The sequence below is a fragment of the Acomys russatus genome, chromosome 21, assembly GCF_903995435.1.
Source record: "Acomys russatus chromosome 21, mAcoRus1.1, whole genome shotgun sequence".
NCBI lineage: Eukaryota > Metazoa > Chordata > Mammalia > Rodentia > Muridae > Acomys > Acomys russatus.
In genome coordinates, this window is record NC_067157.1 from 3,034,274 (window position 1) to 3,054,321 (window position 20,048).

Consider the following 20,048-nt stretch of genomic DNA (forward strand, 5'->3'; position numbering starts at 1 on the left):
ACTGGCATGTTGCATGCCTGTGGGACTCCTCGTGGCTGCCTCAAGTCCTAACAGAGCTCTATGTGGCTTTTCTGGGTTACCTGAAGTCAGATCCACTTGTCATCCTGACTGTCATGTCTTCCCTGTGCTAGAATGCACAGATGCTGGTGTTTTTGCAATCCTTCACTTTATTTGTACCCCAGGGAAGTCAATAGCTGCCCTCCAGCCATGAGTGTGGTGCTCACCCAGGTGCCTGGTGGCTGCTTGGACACCTGGAACCTTTCTGTGGCTTTTCTGGGTGACCTGATGACAGCTGTGCTGTCTTCTCTGTGACAGAATCCACAGATGCTGTGATTTTGCAGTTCTAGGCTCACTCTGTGCTCAGGGGAGTTCAAGAGCCATCCACCAGCGAGGAGTGTGGCACTCCTGAGAATGCCAGGTGGCTCATAAGAAACATCAGGAGCTTTCTGTGACTTTTTGTTTTTTAGTAACCTGAGGTCAGATCCACTTGTGATCCTGACTGTTGTGTTTGCTTGGTGACAGAACCCACGGACGCTGGTGTTTTCACAGTCCCTGGATCAGTCTGCACACCAGCAAGTTCAAGAGCTGCCTGCCAGCCAAGTGTGTGCAGTTAGCCTTTGGACCCAACTATGCTCCACACAATTAGGACCCCTCTTAAATTTGGGTTATCTTTACTAGTGTATCTTGTTTCTCAGATTGGACCTTAGGTTCCTGAATAATCACTGCCATCCTGCTAATCAAACAAGATTTGATTCAGGCATGGCCATCTTAGATCTCCTCATGCAAATATTTTTAGTTTAAAAATATCATTCTGAGTGAAATAATCTAAATTCCTGAATTTAAATATAACATATCCACTCAATATACAAATTCCAGCTTTGAAATTTCAATTCATTTAATTAATTCAGAGAGATGGTAGAAGAAAAAAAATAAAGATAAGACCTATAGGAGGTGGATGAAGAAGTGATCTTAAATTGTATTTAGAAAGGGATGGGGAGTTCTGACAACAATAGAATAAATGTGATATAAAAATAGTGTAGGAGAATCCGGTTGGAAAAGCCTAAGTAAGGATGGGATAGGGAGATGAGGGAGAGATGAAGAGTAAGAAAATGTTTAACAGAAATGGTGGATAAATGAAAAAGTTCTATTTGTATACATTTAAAAATAGGTGCTAAATATGGTGAAAATCAGTGAGAATATACAGGAGGACGTAATCCCCCTCAGGAACAGTCATAGGGAGGGGAATAATGGGAAAATGGGGGGGGGGGGAGGAATGGGAGGATACAAGGGATGGGATAAACATTGAGATGTAACAAGAATAAATTAATAAAAAAAAAACAAACAACAAAAAAAATATACTTTTTAATTTTCCCAAGTGGAGATATGTTTACTACATGATCTCATTTACATATTATTATTTAAATTTTTTATGCAAATTCTAAATTTCTAGGGTTTACTGTGCTACCTATGATAGCCTAAAATCATGTTAAGGATATTTTTACAGGTCCCAGAGAGATGGGGTTGCAGCCACATCACACTGCCTGGCTTATAATCTTGTTTTGTTTAATTTTGACCCTTTGCTCTTTATGATCAGTCTCTAAAAGTGATATTGATTTATTCTATCTGAAATCTAGAGTGGAATGATACAAGACACATTCTTTATGTAATACTTGCCTCTTTGGAGGCTACTGCTTGACTATTATTAAGAATGAGCTATTTTGTTTCCTGTTCGCTATAGTTCTTCTGGTTGCACATTATTCTATACTCCCTCTCACTCTGATATCAGTATTCCTCACCTCCTTACCTATTTTGTGTCTTAGAAGTGTCATCATCTCAAAGAAGCCTAGGCCAATTATGCCAATAGAATTGAAAACTTTTCTCACTTTGTACAAACACTTCAACCCCTTTTGGTTGTTTTATTTTCAGTAGAACATTTCACATCTACTACGCAATATAATGTAACTATTTACTATGTTTATTGTTTATTGTCTGCATTATTGTTTATTGTCTATATTATTGTCCTTGAATGTTAGTTCTATACAGAAATAGTTTCAGTTTTACTCAATGACAATTAGAATTATACTGAGTAAAGAAGAAACGCATACATTTTAGTATATAGATGTACTATATTAAATATGGATATTAATTATATAAAATTATTATTATTATTATTAAAATTATTAAGTTTATTATTATTAATTTGTAAATTTATAAATTATTAAATTAATTGTTATAAAATATTAATTATTAAAATATAAAAATATTAAATAACTATAATGGTATTATAATTAGTCATGGATAGAATCGTAGAAAAAAACAGATGAGTGAGAGATGTGCTTTTCTGATAATAACAAAGAATATGGAAATATGATACTGGATTGCTTTAAGAAAATACTATTTATATGCATTTCAGTGAGACATTTTGCATCTGGAAGCAAATAATTGTTGTAAAATACAAACTTAATGTACCTTTGTTTATAAATTCTCATAATACCTTAGAAAAGTCAATAAAAATTGAAACAGATACTTTATGATAGAGAAAAATGTTCTACAGCTTCTCAGACAAGCTTAAGTTCCAGCTTAAAAGAAATTTCCCATTGTTTTCAGTGGATCAATCACTATAATTATTAAAGTCACCATGATATTTCTTTTCCTATTTTAAGAGTCATATTTTACTTTAATATACTCATTTCTTAAAGATTATATTATATTAGCAGTTATTTTACAGCAAATATATATCAATATGCCTCCTCTACATAATAATATACTTCATCCACAGTAAAAATTTAATAAATATTGAATTGTGGATATTTTTTAAAGGAAAAAATGTAATAATCTATTTTTCTGGAGCTTAAAATTATTTTTTCTTCTTTTTTTCTTTTTTAAAATTTTGTTATTAATTTATTCTTGTTACATTTCAATGGTTATCTCATCCCTTGTATCATCCCATTCTTCCCTCCCTCCCATTTTCCCCTTATTCCTCTCCCCTATGAGTGTTCCTGAGAAGGATTTCCTCCCCCTGTATATGCTCATAGGGTATCAAGTCTCTTCTTGGTAGTCTGCTATCCTTCCTCTGAGTGCCACCAGGTCTCCCCATCCAGGGGACATGGTCAAATATGAGGCACCAGAGTACGTGTGAAAGTCCTACCCCACTCTCCACTCAACTGTGGAGAATGTTCTGCCCATAAGGCACCAGCCAAGGACAATACAGGTGGTAAACTTTAATCCCCTACCCAAATCTATTTTTTTTTCCTTTTAATGATGAATATGTCATTTATCTCTTGCCATTATTTTCAAATAAAGCAAAGTCAAATTTATTTAAATGTAAAGTTCTGTAAAATACAAGTGCTAGATCTAATCATATAGTTGAAGGAAAACTTTTTTCCTGACTGTTACAGTGAAAGAATTACAAATGAGCCATCTCATGCCCTGAACTTTATGTCATAATTTCAGTGTTTATTTTATTGCTGCACAGAAGCTTGGAAAATCTCTCCCTGGGTAAGAAGTCTTTTAAACCCCTTGTACCTTTGGAGATTTTAGAACATGTATAAGTTAGGATTTTGAAGGAGGTAACAGTGCTCTAAATGTATTAAATGAAAGAACATAAAATTTTCAGTTTATTAAGTAGCTAACCTGTAAATGTTTGCCTTCCGCCAACGAGAAAATTTAAAGTGTTTTAATATTATGATACTTCATTTGCTAGCTGATCAGCTTCATGACTGTGTGTGTGTGTGTCTTTGTGTATGTGCATGTGCATGTGGAAGATTCTACTTCTTCAAGGCTATATTAGAAACGAGTGTATAGGCAACACAAACTTTGATCAATGGGTTAAAGAATATTAGGATACAAAATTGGTAGGTGTAAAGGGAGTGATGCATATGAGTAGTAGAGAGAGAAAAATAATATCAAAATACAATGTATGAAATTCTCAAAAAATAATGAAAACAATTTTAAATGTAATTTTTTATTTTGAGATTATAAAACACTTATATTTTTTCATTCCCTTTTCGCTCCTCAAGCCTTTCCATATAGCCCTTGTTTCTTTCTTTCAAATTCATGATAACTTCCCATTAATGTTTATTACATACATATATATAATAAATATTTTTGTATAATACATATATAATATATTTTATATGCCTAAATACATGTGCACAATCTATTTGGTCTCTTTTAGAGAGGGGATCTGCTTTATAGGACATGGTTTCGGTGCAGATTTGGCTGTCCTGGACTCACTATGTATACTAGACTGGCCTTGAACTAATACGGATCCACCTGCCTCTGTTTCACAAAGTGCTGAGATTACAGTGTGCCCTTGTACCTGGCTTGATCGATCCTCATAATGTTATTTTCATGTGTAAATAAACAATGTGTATGCTTTTCTATCAGGAAAGCTATTTCTCCTGCTATTTAACAGGAACCTGTTCTTTGTGTTACTATGGAGGCTTTCTCATTCTTATTTTTCCTCATTACCATGTTTACTGCTTTTGACCATGTTCAAATCGTGTTTATACAGTAACGGTAGTGATATATTATGGGTTGGGGTCTGGAATTTCTAGTGGATAGAAATGCACAGCACTGTCACTTTTTTTAAAAAAATGTATTCTTTCTGTCGCTTTTGTCGTCCACAATGATTTCTGAAGCTTGGGGAAAAATTAAAATGTACTGAAAGCATTAATTTTAAAATAAAATATTCAATGAATATCATTGTCAAAGTATGAATAAAGAAGGGTAGACTTACAAACGTATTTTCAAACTCAATTTTGAAGTACTGAGGTGGAGAGATGGCTAAACAGTGAAGAGTGCTGTTTCTTTGTCAGGATCAGAGTTCAAGTTCCAGTAAATTTATTTGATGTCTTACAGCCACATGAAACACCAGCACTAGTAGACTAACTAGTCTCTTGTGGCCTCTGTAGGAACCTCTATACATACATGTATAGATACACATACACAGACACATACAAAAAATTAAAAATTAAAATGAAAGAAAACACTTAAGGATGCAAGTTTCTCTTCCAGAGAACCTGGGTTAGATTATCAGCACCCGTAATAGTCAGCTCATGACTGACTGTTTGTAACCATCTTATAGGATCTGGCACCTTCTTCTAGCCTCTTGTGAGCATTGAACAGATAGGATGAATGAACATATATGCAGGCCATATATGTATACTCATAAAATAAAAATAAATATCTCAAAATATTTATATTAAAAAGTGATATACTATCAAATTTTAACAAGTTACCCTCACCACCCATATTCCAAATACACTGAGCTTGTTCTGTTTCTTTAAAAATTGTATTTTTGTGATGTGTGTGGGTGTATCTGTGTGTGTATGTGTATTTCTTTGTGCATATGGCCACACTTAGACCAGTAGAGGTCATTAAATGATATGTTGAGGCTTGAGGTACGGGCTCATGAGCCTCCTAATATGGGTTCTGATATCAACCTCTTACACAACCCTCCAGTTCTAGAATTTCACTTTAAAGATTTATTTACTTTTACTTTCTATGTTTGAGTGTTTTCCTTAATGTATATATAATGTAACAAATCTGTTTCAGGTGAGGATAAATTAGGTCATCCAGGCCCTTAGTACTGGGTGTGTAAGTATCTTCACCATTGAGATGTCTTTCCAATCTCCAGAATTTATTGTTTTTTAATATTTTGGAGCTTGCATCAAATATTATGTAACCATTGTTAGACATGTTGTATAATTTCTTTGTGTTGTAGTTATATGCTGCTGTAATTCTGGAATATTTCTGAAGAAAATTATGAGGTGATAATTTGCAACAAGATATACAAGCTGTCAGCCTTTAAGTTATAACATTCTAGAGACAGGTTAAGTTTAAGGTATACTTCAAGGTCTCATTTCTAAATTTAAACTGTCAATATATATGCATCTCTAAATGCATATTGTCTGCTTTTTATTTTACTCTATTTTCTTGAGTTTTAATTACTATTTTCTCTAATATAAAGGGTTACTGGAAAGAAAAGTGCAATAACCATTTAGTTTATGATAAAAGAGAGAAAATAAGTGATATATAATCTGCAATGTGACATAATTAAGGCTATAGTAATTATGAAGATGAATAGCAAAGTATATTTACAGTACCATTACTGTCACATTTTAAACCCATACTTGTGCTAAAATGATAGTTTAAGATATGAAAGAAATGAAATGGAGTGATTTAATAAATATATTAGTATGAGGTAAATCAGTATGTTTCTTCTGTTAAATGCCTATTACAAGCTAAGGATTGAATGCTTGGTGCACAACTGCAGATTTTTTTTTAATATGTTATAGTGGGTCACAAAATTGGGTGGTATAGGTTTTAGCAGCATTCTAATTTTGTGTGTTTCAATTCCTTTGGCAAACCTTTATCTCCAAAAATAAGTATATAAACTACTCATAAGAGTAGCCATATTATAATCAGGAGATAGCAACAAAACCAGTTTTTGATTGGGGACAACAAAACATGATAAAGTGCATCAAAGAGTCACAGCATTGGGAAAATTGATAACCACTGGGTTACAGGTTTAAGCCACATCTGGCTTGGACTCCCTATTTCCTGGTACATAGAAATGAGGGCAAGCTTGGACATGCTCCTGATGACAAAGAGCCCCCTACTTTCATGCTTTTCCCATCTTGATAAATTCCATGGTCTCAAACCATGGATAAAAGTAAATTCCTCCTCTCTTAACTTAATTCTTATCAATCTCTTGGTAAGAGCCATGGAAAAAGCAATTAATATGGAACACGGGTACTTAACATTGGTTTGTTACTGTAATAGTCTGAAATAAGCCCTTGCAACTGGTTTATAGGAAGAATGAAGAAGAGTCTGGAATTGTTAGGTATAGGACTCAATAATTCTGACAATATTGTTTAATGAGCCACGTGGTCAAAGTGGTAAAGATAAGAATTTTACAAATGTATACAATTAAGACCAGCCCCAGACTTTCAGATATAAGCAAAGGTACTTAAATTACATTATGAAATGGCATCTACTTCATGAAATTGGATTGATATTAGAATAAATAGCAAATAACTGATTTGATTTTTAAGGATGATTTTAAGACAGAGAAGTATTTAGGCTGTGATAAGATTACCCTTTACTGTGTATACCTAAATTTATATGGCCAGACAGCAGAAAGTTGAGTAGAAACAAGTAAAGCATGTTAATGAATAAAATAGGAACTGAATTAAACTTATGGATGTTGTGAAGCAGAAAAACTGCTTTAATTGTGAAAAAGATTATCACAAGTCAGCCTCAAGCCTACAGTTTTCATTAGACCCTACAAATATCAACCAATAGAAGACACTAAGGACTAGAAATACAAATTGATTTTAAGTGATATATCTCAGTCTGAAAGTACCTGAAAGATGTCTCTTCATCTCTAAAACAACTTTTTAACAAGGTGTTTCACCAAGTTCTGCTTGCCATAAAAAGCTGCTAAGGCTTTGATCAAATGTGTTAGGCCATAGCTGAAGCTCACAGTAGAACCGGGGTGGTTCGGTCATGTGATACTGCTTTGAAGGCTTGGAGTTATGTGCTAATGAAGGGCTATTCACTCTGTTATTAGGACTGAGAAGTCTAATGAGTCTAGGATTATGAGCAATGTTGGAGTTATCCTAATACCTAATTCAAGTTATTTTATTGGGAATAAAAATGTCAACTTGACAGGCTTGGTGGCTCATGCCAATGATCTGCATACTCTGTGAGGCTGATGCAGGTGAATCTATATGAGTTTAAGGCTAATCTTATCATCGAAGTTAGTGCAGGACAGACAAGGGTACACAAGAAAGCCATTTTTCAAAAAACCACACACACACATACACACATGCATACACAAACACTCACACACACACACACGACACCTCACATACAACAATGGGGCAAAATAAAGGATTCAACAAATTTCTTAGCCCAGTAAGTAATTCACTGGTTCTAGATAAATATAGGAAAATTTATTACAGAACTGTCAAATTTCTGCTCAAGTCGTTTTATGGATGCTGGGTGTTCATACATAGAAGCCAGAAACTAGTGAGAAAATTGTATCCTTTATAAAAATCAGTTCAAAATGAATTAATTCCTAAGAAAGTATCTGTAATTTTGAAATTAATAAAAGAAGTATCATGTTTCAAGATATTTTAGTCAGGGTTCTAAATGAGGAAAAATTATATTACATTTAACAACAGTGAAGTAATAAAGTAACCATAAATTAACATGCTTCTGAACAAAAAAGTAAACAAAAATGCATAAAAATTGTAGCCATTAAACTAAAAAAATGTTATATACTTTACTTGATCTGGTAAAATTCCTGACATAAGTAATTAAGAAAGGAAGTGTTTATTTTAGATCACAGTTTGCCTGTACTGCTCTTTATGGTCTTAAATCATGGAATCAGGAGTTTGAGATAGTTGTTCATAGCTAATTCACAGCCAGGAGACCAGATGGATGTTGGGTCTTAACTTGTGTTTTCCTTTTCATGAGTACAGCTTACTATCCATGGAATGGTAGTATTTACATTTGGAATGAGTTCTTCATGCTTATTTAATTTGGTTTAGAAAACTCTTCACAGACATTAACAGAGTCTTTTCTTTTAGGGGAAGATCCTGCCTTGTTGACTATATTAGCATTACAATTTGTAACAACATCAAAATTAATCAATTGATAAACTGAGAAAATGACTTGAGAAAATTCTTCATATAAGAGACAATAATAATTTGATAATATACATAAGAAACATTTAGTGAAAACTAAAAATCATAACTATATTGAAACTCCAAACCTCTTCAATCAGAATGGAAGCTGCCAAATATCAAGTGTGTAAATATGAACACACACATACATACATACATGCATACAGGTGACGTTTTAGAGGAAAAGAGTAAAATGATCCCTAACACTGTTAGAAAGGATGCATAAGTAATACAGAAAACGGAATAGAAAACCAAAAAAGAGATATAATGTGATCTAGTTGCGTTACCTCTCTGTATACTAAAAAAGAAATACAAATCATTTTACAACGATGTCATTAAACTCTCATATTTATTGTGAGATTATGCATAATAAGCATAACTGTCGTAGATTTTGTGACTCTCAGCATCATACTGGATATAGAAAGAAGCAAAAATAAGAACAAAGTGAAAATGGAGAGAGAGAGAGAGAGAGAGAGAGAGAGAGAGAGAGAGAGAGAGAGAGAGAGAGAGAGAGAGAGGAGAGTCATTGAGTTTCCCACACAGGTTGAAATCAGACAAATAAATGATAGCTTGACAGAAGAGGAGGGGCTGTCCAAAATGATTATCAGAGGAGGTACTAAGAGTATATGATGAAAGCTGAGCATAGCTAGACATAAACCATCATGGTGAATTAATAAGCCTGAATAATATATGACTATAACAACAACAACAACAACAACGATAATAATAATAACAACAACAACTCAAAACTACATTTGAAATTGTATATGTGGAATAATTGCAGGCAAAGGTTTGGAAAGTGGAAAGTGTATATCCAATGTGTAACATGTAGCAGAGTAATGTGATTTCTTACATGGCATCTCCTATTAGAACTATTACTGATCAGTTTAGATATTTCAAAAAGCATACTACAAGAAGACAGAATATCTATTAGTTAAGGCTGTATAGCCAGGTAACTTGGACTGTACAGCAAGACTAGGTCTCAAAGTAAATCAGTAACAGAAAAATAAAATGATAAAAAAGAGATTCAGGTAGTGGCTTCAGGATGAATTTGGGAAGTATAGAAGCATAATTACAATTGCATGCCACTGGACTATACCCTCAGATATGTAAAAATTTTCCATAGAAATAAATGGATTTAAAATTTCCTTGGTTGTACATCATAATTGTCATCCTTTTACTGTGGAAGAACATCACAAATCAAACTTTATCTGTAAAGTTTTATATCATTTATTTTAAGTTGTTTTCAGTTTATATGTCAAATAGTTCTTAACAATGAATGGCCTGTTACAATTATCTAGATATAAACATACGTTTTGGTTGAAGTATCATAAATATTTTGAGTTAAAATGAGCACTTTCTTTTGAAAATGCATAAGAAAAAATAATTTGTGTTGGTAATAAGATATGGAAGATAATGAATAATTTAGTCATTTCCAATGCAAATTTACATGCCTGTAATCTTAATTTGCATACTTGGAATTTTAAAATGATTTTATGTATTTGATGAGGATGAGAAAGAATCCTTTGATACAGAAAAGCATCTGCTGCACATACACAAGGTTATCATTCAACTTGAACAAAAAATTACTACATGCATCAAATTGACATTGCACAAGCTGTAACAAAACAAAAAATAAGATATTATTAAATGAATTATATTTGTTAAAATACATTTCCAATGATAAATGTATCTATGTATAAGACATTTCACAATTTTATTTTATCTAAATTTGCATATATTTATATAATTTTTTTCTTTTTTAAAATTGATTTTTAATTTATTCTTTACATCCTGATCATGTCCTCCTTGTTCTTTACCTCTTGGTCTCCCTTTAGCCTTCTTCTCCATTTTTCCTTTCCTCTTCTGAACCTCAGTAACGGGAAGCCTCCTGTAACTCACCCCAGCACATTAAATTGAAACAGGACTGAGCTCATCCTCATCCCCTGAGGAAAAGCAAGGCAGCCTCATTAGAGGGAAGTGATCTAAAGTAGGCAACAACATCCATGTCATAGACAGCAGCTCAACTTACTACCAAACCCATATGCAGATCAAACTGCCCATGGGTTACATATTTATAGCTCCCTAGGTCCTAGGTACTTCTATCTCTGTAAGTTCCCATGGGTTTAGTTTAGTTAACTCTTTTGGTATTCCTTCGAGCCTTCCCTCCCCCTCTTCCCCTCGGAACACATACTCTTTCACAAGATTCTCCAAGCTCCACCAAATGCTTGGCTGTGAGTCGCAGCCTCTGATTCAATCAGATTTTGGGTGGGGCCTCTCATTGGACAGTTATAATAGGCTTCTCTCTGTAAACATAGCAGAGTATAGTTACTGGTGTCAGGGGTAGTCTCTCTCCAGAGGGTGAGTCTCAGGTTGGGCCAGGAATTGGTTGGACATTCTATCAGTCTCTACCATATTATTGTACATATTGCAGGTGGATTGGTGTTCTCCGCCACATTATAACTCATGTCTGGTTAGAAGGCATTCTCCTCAATCTCCATGTTCCTCATTTTTAGGAGGCTAAACTAGAGACATCCCCATATCCTCTCTGTAACCTACAGAGTAGAAGGTCTCTAACTTGTCTCGGTGATGCTTCTGCACTCAGTTTACTTATCACTCCAAGCCCTCTCACCACCTGTCCCCAGTCTCCCAGTATCTGATTTTCCCCCATCTTGATTTCTTCTCCACAACCTAGCCAACCCGGTTTTCTCTATATATCCAATCTGAGTGAGATGGAAGAAGAGCTTACCTTGGGCCTTCCTTGTTACTCAGCTCTTTGGGTCAGTGAATTATAGTATGGTTATCCTACAATATATGGCTAACTTGTGCTTATAAGTACATACCATAATTGTCTCTCTGGGTCTGGATTACCTCACTTGGGATGATTCTTTCTAGTTTGATCTATTTGGCTACAAATTTCAAGATTTCCTTTATTTTAGTAGATAGTTATTATTCTGTTGTGTAAATTACCACAGATTCTTTATCCATTCTTCAGTTGGGTGACATTAGATTGTTTCCAGATTCTAGTAATTATAAATAAAGCTGCTATGAACATAGCTGAGCAAACATCGTTGTGACTATTGTGATTGTGCTGTATAGGCATAAGGTTATGGAATTCAAATCGTTTTGGTTTTTTTTGGTAACCTTCATGTTTGTTTGCAATCCTTGTTCTGAGAATCTATTATACCAATGTTGTATAAACATTCTTCCCCAATTGTTCCCGGATATGCCAATTAAGCACTGTATAGCCAACTGCTGAGCAGGAGAAAGAATAGGGTTGGACTTCCTGCCAGCAAGAGAAGAGGATTTAAAGAATAAAGTAGGGGATTCAGACATGGTATTATGCATGAGAGATTCCTTGAAGGACCAGGAGAGAGACAGAGATGGAAGAGAAATATCTACTAAGTGCAAGTATCACTGAGATTTATGCTGCGATGAAACCAAATTAGTTAAGAGGGTTAAGCATAGAGTAATAACTTCTTAGATTGTACTGTAAAGCTTATTTAAATAATATAAGAATCTCAGTTATTTGTGTGATAGGCAGGGTAAGAGAAAAATTGAGAAAAAAATAGTTTTACAATATTAACCTTAACATTTTGGAGTACCAAGTTAGGACATAACCTACACAAATATAGCCAAAACTTAAGGAGAATCTAAACTTAAATAGAAAGGCATCTCTTAGTTCTGTTCATACAAAGAGCAACCTCAGATTCTTAGGAAGAAGCTCATAGATTCCTCATTAGACAAACCTGCAGCATAATAGCAAGGCCTCTAGCCAGCTGTAAATAAACAGATAAACAAATAAACTAAAACCTGATACAAACCCTACAAAGGCAATACTTTTAGGCCTTTCTAAGAAAAAAGTGGAACTTTAACACAAGCAAGTTTCTCAAAGTCAGACTATCCTATCCAAGGCAGGAAGATTTATGAAGTGTCTCTTCCTGGCCTGTCTCCTACAGAGCAAAGGAGAAAGCATTAATGAACCCTATAATTCCCCAAATGGGGAAGAGGTCAGGAAGCAGAAGCCTATCCCTGGAAGAAAGAGGCAGAGACAGTCTGAGAAGCCTCAAGCACCTGAACTGGTAAAGACTAAAAGGGAAGCTAGGTCTAAATAAATAAAGTCCTTAAGGAGAGGATTTGCCATTAATGAAGATTGTTTTCTATGATGGAAATTGTGGAAGACATGGTGACACAGTGCTCCTCCATTCCATTTGGGTTTATTTCTTTAGCATGCAAATGATATTTTCAATGAAGTGTTCCATTCCTCTTTGGAAGAGATCAGAATAAGATATTTTTAGAGAAAGAATAGATTGAAAAAATAGATGTTAAATTAAAGGCCATAGAACAAAGGTTAGAGAAATTCTTGAATCAAAATAGGGAACCTTCAGAGATCTGGAACAAATAATAACAACAAAAAGGAAGTTTCACATGAAAAAAAGTCCACAAAAAAAGGCTTGAAGAAATTGGAGAATGGCAGCTCTTTAAGATGCTGGGTAGAAAGGTTTTGGCTATAGGCCAACATGGTCAGACTGGATATTGTATGTGTATTGACAAGGTTCAATTACTTGGTGAACATCTATATGTTAAAGTAGAAATGCAGATCCTGTTTGGTGTTGTCTTGGAACAATGTCATATAGTCGCTTGTGTACTCCATTTTACCATATTTCAAGAACTTGAATATATGCACTATGCCATAGGTTCATATTCAGGATTCCAGTGGAATTTCCCCTCAAATTCTAGAGAATATGATTCTAAGGCTACACATTTGTTAGAAAAGGTGACTGTCTTGGAGATGCCATTGGAAATTGGGGCTGATGGTGCTTCAACATGTATATCCATTGGAATACCACAATTTTCTAGACATTGTAACATAAAACCTGTCATGGTTATAACTTATAATCCAATAGGTCAAACACTAATAAATTACAAAGGTAGTCATAAAACAGAAGAGAAATATAATATCTCCTTAAATTATTAAACAAATATTTGTTGATTTTAAAATTTCTTTTTTATTTAATTAATTTATAAAGATTACATTTCAATTGTTTTCAACTCACTTGTATCCTCCCATTCTTCCCTCCCTCCCGTTTTCACTCAATTCCCTCTCCTAGGTCTGTGAACAAAGGGGATCTCATCCCCCACTACATGGTCACAGCCTATCAAGTCTCATCTTGGTCACTTGCTTATCTTACTCTGAATACCACCAGGCCTCCCGACAAAGGGGAAGTGCTCAAATATGGAGCACAAGAGTTTGTGTCAGAGTCATTACCTACTCTGCACACTACAATGGAGAGTGTCTTGTCCATTGGCTAAATCTGAGTAGGGGTTCAATGTTTACTACATGTATTGTTATTGATTGGTGGAGTAGATTGAGCAGACACCTTTGGGTCCAGATCTGCCTGTCATGATGTTCTTCTTGTAGGTTTGTAGGGCCCTCTGGATCTTTCTATTTCCCCATTCTCCCATGCTTCTCTCACCTAGAGTCCAATAAGAAGTTCTCACATCTATCCCAGTCTCCTAGTAAATGAAGACTTTTATGGGACATCACTTTTGGGCTACTGCCCAATTATAAGTGAGTATAGACCATGTGAGTCTTTCTGCATCTGGGTTAAATCACTCAGTATGATCATTTCTAGTTCTATCCATTTGTCCATAAATTTCAAGATTTCTTTGTTTTTAATAGCTGAGTAGTATTCCATAGTGTAAATGTACCACAGTTTGTTAACCTTTTCTTTGACTGAGGAACATTTGGGTTTTTTTCCATATTCTGGCTATTATGAATAAGGCTGCTATGAACATCGTTGAGCATATGTCCTTGTTGTGTGGTGGAGCATTTTCTGGGTAAATTCAAGGAGTGCAATAGCTGAGTCTTGAGGTAGCCCTATTCCTTGTTTTCATAGAAAGCACCAGATAGATTTCCTAAGTTGTTGTACAAGTTTGCATTCCCATTAACAATGAAGGATTGTACCCCTTTTTCCACATCCTGGCCATCATGTGGTGTCATTAGAGTTTTTGATCTTAGCCATTCTGATGGCTATAAGTTGGCATCACAGAGTCATTTTGATTTGCATTTCTCTGATGACTAAGGACATTGAGCATTTTTTAAGTTTTTGTCAGCAATTCAATATTCCTCTGTTGATAATTATCTGTTTAATTCTGAGCCCCATTTGTTAATTGGGTTATTTGATTTGGTTATGTTTAGTTTCTTGAGTTCTTTATATATTTTGGATATTAGACATTTGTCAGATGTAGGGTTGGTGAAGATCTTTTCCCAGTCTCTAGGCTGTTGCTTTGTTCTGTTGACAGTGTCTTCTGCCTTATAGAAGCTTCTCAGCCTCATGAGGTTTAATTTATTAATTGTTGACCTTAGGGCCTGGGCTCTTTGTGTTTTGTTCAGAAAGTTGTCTTCTGTGCCAAGTGTTTCAAGTTCTTTGCCACTTCTTCTTCTAACAGATTTAGTATCTCTGGTTTAATGTTGAGGTCTTCAGAATACTTGGACTTGAGTTTTATACATGGTGATAAATATGAGTCTAATTGCATTTTTTTTTAACATGTAGACATCCAGTAAGACTAGCAGCATTTGTTGAAGGTGCTATTCATTTCCATTGAATAGGTTTGTCTTTTTTTTTTTTTTTTTTTTTTTTTTTTCAAAAATCAAGTGTCCATATGTATATGGATTCATTTCTGGGTCTTTGATTCAATTCCATTGATCAACCTGCCTTGCTGCGTCAGTACCATGCTATTTAGTTACCATTTCTCTAGAGTACAGCTTGACATCAGGTATGAAAGTCCTGTCTAGAGGATCTTTTATTAAACAGGATTGTTTTACATATTCTGGGTTTTGGTTTTTCCATATGAAGTTGAGAATTGATCTTTCAATGTCTTTAAAAAAATTCTGAATGTATTTTGGTAGGAATTGCACCGAATCTGTACATTGCTTTTGCTAAGATGGCCATTTTCATTTTGTTAATTCTCCCAATCCACGAGCAAGATAGATATTTCCATTTTCTGATATCATCTTCAATCTCCTTCTTCAGAGATTTGAAATTTTTTTCAAACAAGTCCTTCATCTGCTAGGTTAGAGTTACTCATAGATATTTTATAGTGCTTGTGGCTATTGTGAAGGGTATAGTTTCCCTAGTTTCTTTTTCTGCATGATTGTCATTTTTATATAGGAAGGCTAGTGACTTTTTTGAGATAATTTTGTATCCAGTCATGTGGTGAAGATGTTTATCAGCTGTAGGAGTTCCCTGGTGGAATTTTGGGGGTCACTTATGTACACTATCATAATGTACAAATAGGGATAATTTAGTTTTCTTCTTTTCCATCTGTATCCCCTTGATCTCCTTGATGCCCTTGATCTCCTTTTTCTCTGGCTAAAACTTCAAGAACTATGTTGAAGAGATAAGAATAAAGTAGGCAACCTTGCCTAGTCCCCAGTTTTAGAGGAATTTCTTTGAGTATCTCTCCACTTAATTTGATGTTGACTATTGGCTTGTTGTGTATTTAATTATGTTTAGGTATATGTCATGTATCCCTCTTCTCTCCAAAACTTTAAATGTTAGTGGGTGTTAGATTTTGTCAAATGATTTTCTGCATCTAAGGAGAGGATTATGTGGTTTTTTTTCTTTCAGTTTGATTATATGGTGGATTACACTAATGGATTTCCACATATTAAACCATCTCTGAATGTCTGGAATGAAGCATACCTTGTCATGGTGAATGATATCTTTGATATGTTCTTGTATTTGATTTGTAAGTATTTAATTGAGTATATTTGTGTCAATGTTCATAAGAGAAATTGGTCTGAAATTCTACTTCTTTTTTGGGTCTTTGTGAGATTTAGGTATCAAAGTGACTGCGGCCTCATAGAATAAATTTGGTAATGTTCCATCTATTTCTATCTTTTGAAGTAGATTGAAAAGTATCAGTATTAGCTCCTCTATGAATATCTGGAAGAATTCTATGCTGAAATCATCTGGCCCTAGGGTTTTTTTGGTTGGGAGACTATTAATTACTGTTTCTACTTCTTTAGGAGAAATAGGATTATTCGCTTTGTTTATCCGATCTTGATTCAATTTGGGCAAGTGGAATCGATCAAGAAACTTGTCCATTTCCCTTAGATTTCCAAATTTTGTGGCATATATGCCTTTAAAATAGGATATTATGATTCTTTGTATTTCTTCAGTGTCTATTGCTATTCCTGCATTTTCATTTCTGTTTCTGTTAATACGTATAGTGTCTCTCTGCCTTTTATTCAATTTTGCTAATGGTTTGTCTCTCTTGATGACTTTCTCAAATAACCAGCTCCTCAGTTTGTTGATTTTGTGAATTGTTCTTTTTGTTTCTAATTTATTGATTTCAAGCCTGAGTTTGGTTATTTCCAGATGCCTAATCCTCTTGGGTATTTCTGTTTTTTTTTTTTTCCTAGGGCTTTGGATTTTGTCGTTATATTGCTTATATGGGATGTTACAAGTTTCTTTATGAAGGCACTTAGTGCTATGAATTTTCCTCTTAGCACCACTTTCAATATGTCCCACTGATTTGGGTAAGTTGTTTTTTCATTTTTGTTGAATTTCAGGAAGTTCTTAATTTATTTCTTCCCTGACCCAGGTGTCATTAGGTTGAGAGTTGTTTGGTTGCCATGTGTGTAGGCTTTTTGTTATTTCTGTTGTTGTTGAAGTCCAGCTTTAGATGATGGGAATCTTATAGGATACAAAGTATTATTTCAGTCTTCTTGTATTTGTTGAGGCTTGCTTTGTCACAAATGATGAACTTTAGAAAAGGTTCCAAAGGGTGCAGAGAAGAAGGTATAATCCTTTGTGTTTGGATGGAAAGTTCTGTAGATATCTGTTAGATTCGTTTGATTCATGATATTGATTAGTGTCTTTATATCTTGGTTCAGTTTCTGTTTCAATGACTTATCCTTTGGTAAAAGTGGGGTGTTATTAAAGTCTAACATTATTAATGTGTGGGGATTGATGTGTGGTTTAAGCTTTGTTAATACTTCTTTTAGTAATGTGGGTGATCTTATATTGGGAACATAGATGTGTAGAATTGTGATCTCATTTTGATTGACTTTACCTTTGAAGAGTTTGAAGTGGCTTTCTTCATCTCTTTTGATAAATATTTGTTGGAAGTCTGTTTTATTAGATATTAAAATGGCTACACACGGCTTGTTTCTTGTGTCTGATTACTTGGAATACCTTTTTTGATCATTTTACCTTCAGGTAACATCTGTCCTTAAGGCTAAGATACGTTTCTTGAATACAAAAGAATGTTGAGTCTTGCTTATGCATCCATTCAGTTAGTCTGTGTCTTTTTAATGGAGAATTGAGACCATTGATGTTGAGAGATATTAATGACTAGTGACTGTTAAGTCCCTTGATTTTGATGTTTGTTGCAGTACAGTGTATGGTTATAATTTTGCAATGGTGTAGTAATCTTTTTCCTGTGTAATTTTTGTTGTAGCTTGTCACTTTGGGTTGTTGGTTTCCTTCTAGTAACTTCTGTGAGGCCAGATTTGTGGATAGGTACTATTTTAATTTGATTATGTTATGGAATATCTTATTTTCCCTATCAATGCTTATTGATAATTTCACTGGGTATAGTATTCCTGACTGGCACCTCTGATCTCTTAGAGTTTGCAGAACCGCTGTCCAGGCCTTTCTGGCTTTTATGGTCTCTGCTGAGAAGTTGGGTGTAATTATGATAGGTTCAACATTATATGTTACTTGACTTTTTTCCCTTGCTGCTTTTAATTCTTTTCTTTCTTCTGTATATTTTGTGTTTTGATTATTATGTAGCAAGAAGATTTTCTTTTCTGTTGTATTATTTTTGTTGTTCTATAGGTCTCTTGTATGTTTATGTGTATCTCATTCTTTAAATTGGGAAAATTTTATTTTATGATTTTTTTTTCTGGGCCTTGGAGTTCAGCTACTTCTCTTTCTTCAATCCCTATTATCCTCAGGTTTTATCTTTTCATGGTGTCCTTGATTTCTAGGATGTTCTGTGTCAGGAATTTTTCAGATTTAGCATTTTCTTTGATGAATGCTTCAAGACCTACGATTGTCACTTTAGTCCCAAGATTCATCCCTCCATCTCTTACATTTTGTTAGAGAAGCTCACCTCTGTCTTGCTTGATTCTTCCCTATGTTCTCCAGATCCTATGTTTCCTCTGTCTGTGCCTTTATAATTGTTTCCATTTTCATCTTCAGATCTTGAACTGTTTTATTGATTTCTTTCATCTGGTTGTTTGTATTTTACTGAATTTCTTCCAGTGCTTCTCTATAGTCCTCTTTTATGTGTTCCTCATGTTTGGCTGTGTCTACCTGCATTTGATTGTGGATTTTTATTCTTTTCCTCCATTATCATCCCCATTAGTTAAGATTTGAGTTCATTTTCTTTTATTTCAATTGTGTTTGAGTTCTCAGGTTGCTTTCTTTAGGATAGCTGGGATCTGGAGATGCCGAGTTGTTTTGAATTTTGATGTTTGGATTCTTACGATGTCCTTTAGCTGTATTGCTATCTCTGATGTTGACTGGTAGCTAATGGTGTCCTTCACTCGTTGTTGAGTGTAGATAGATGGTTAGTGATTATAGGTCACATGCTCTTGCCTATGGGGATCAAGGAGTTTTTCCCTGCAACTGCCAGGTGACCTAGTTTCTGCTCCAGAAGACTTTGCTCTACACCTTAACCTCCTGACTGGGTCAGCAGAAGTAGGCTTCTGCCTGATCCCATTCACAATACTGAGAAGAATCAGACTAGCTGTGGTATGGGCTGCTGTTTAATTTTCTGTCCTGACCCCTTGGTGCAGCCTAGCCTCTCCCAAGCCTTTCCCAAGAACCCACTGGACCATGGGACTGGCCAGGCCAGGTTTTAACTACCTAATTGTGCAGGCATTGACTGTTGTGGTGGGTAGATAGGTTCCCGCTTGGACCTGTTTAGACAGAAGGACTGTGGTGGTTCAGTCCCACTGAGTTGTGGCAGCAATTCAGACTCCCTTCCAGACCCCTCAGGGCAGTCCACCTTCTCCCATGAGTGTGAGAGTCCAGGCCAGCCCATGGGGACTGCCCAGGCCAGGTTATATCAGCTCAATTTTGCAGTCTGGGTCTGCTGAGGCCAGCGGCCTGGTCCGGTCTGGACCTATTCAGACCATACATGTTGTTGCTGGACACCATTTTCACCACCACCTGGACCTTTCCACAGGCTCTGGGGCTCTCTGTGGACTAGTCTGGGGCCAGTGGGTGTGTTCAAGGCCAGATTCATCTGTTTCCCTGAAACTTCCACAGGCCAGGACCTCTGGTGTTGCACTGTGCTGTACACTGTGACTGGGCTGTAGAGGCCAGC